General features: G+C 36.3%; 1 pseudogene; it reads left to right on the plus strand.

The window, feature by feature from the left end:
• Nucleotides 1-443: 443 nt before the first annotated feature.
• LOC107011575 overlaps nt 444-1,344 on the plus strand; it is a 19,297-nt pseudogene continuing 18,396 nt past the window's right edge.

Genomic DNA, 1,344 nt, shown 5'->3' on the forward strand with positions numbered 1-1,344 from the left:
AAGGATTCTAAGCAGAAAAAAAAGTGAGAAATATTATCTATAGTAAAACTCTTTAGTTTAACCAAACAAATTCGAACCGTGTGACACATGTCAAAATATTAAAAGGGTAATTGAGAAACTAAAGAAATTCATTACTGGAGAGGAGTCAACTCTGAAAATTTCACACTAAAGATGACACATGACACAAGAATGGTGTTTTAAAATTACTTGATAGATTGGTGTTTTGTTTGTGAGCTACGAGAAAAAGAGATGTGAACATAGCAAATTTCCACGCGACAAAGTTATATAAGAAAAAGAGTGTTTTGAAACAATGATTTACTTCTGAGCTATTAAGTTATTAAGATAAAGAGATGTGAACATGGCAAATTTACACGCGGACTATGTTAATAAGATTGATGAACCTATCATTTGTTGTCAAGGTCCACACAACAAATTGATTATTCATGCTTCTAAACATCTCCATGACTTCATCTGTAAGGAAAAACAAACTCCATCTGCTAAGATAACAATGAAAGCCATAAACATACTTTTCTTCTTGTCATCCATATGGATTCTGCCGACTGCTCTCGATACCATATCTCTAAATCAACCTCTAACAGATGGAAGTACCATTATTTCATATGGTTGCCAAGTTTAAGTTGGAATTTTTCTCACCTGGGACATCAGGTAAAAGGTACTTAGGAATATTATTCAATAAAGTTACTGTACAGACAGTGGTACACGTTGTACACGTTCTGAATTTAACGATACATCAAGCTCGCTAAATTTAACCAGACAAGGATTCTTACTCTTGTGAATGGTTCTGGCAGAGTCATTTGGTCATCCAATTCCACTAGACATGTGGAAAATCCAATAGCACAACTTCTTGATTCATGCAATCTTGTTGTTAGAGATGATTCAACTGAGGATTATCTGCGGCATAGTTTTGACTATCCCACTGACACCGCTCTACCTGGAATGAAGCTTGGGATTGATCTGAAGACTGGTTTTCGTGGTTTCCTCAGGTCGTGGAAGAGCAGAAATGACCCCTCTGAGGGTGAGTTTAGTTGGGTATTTGATCTTCGTGGATTCCCACAACCATTTATCATGAAGGGTTCCATTGAACGCTACAGGTCTGGAACGCTGAATGGTCAAGGCTTTTCTAATTCGCCATCTCAGCTACCAAGTCCTGATTATATCTATACATATGCATATGATCCAGAGAAAGTTTCCTTTATGTATCAGTTAACGGCAGGGGCGGATATACGTGGATAGGTGGGGGTGCCAAGGCACCAAGTGAATCTCAGAAAAAACGTTGTTTATATATATATATATATATATATATATATATATATATATATATCT

This window comes from Solanum pennellii, chromosome 2 (assembly GCF_001406875.1).
Source record: "Solanum pennellii chromosome 2, SPENNV200".
NCBI lineage: Eukaryota > Viridiplantae > Streptophyta > Magnoliopsida > Solanales > Solanaceae > Solanum > Solanum pennellii.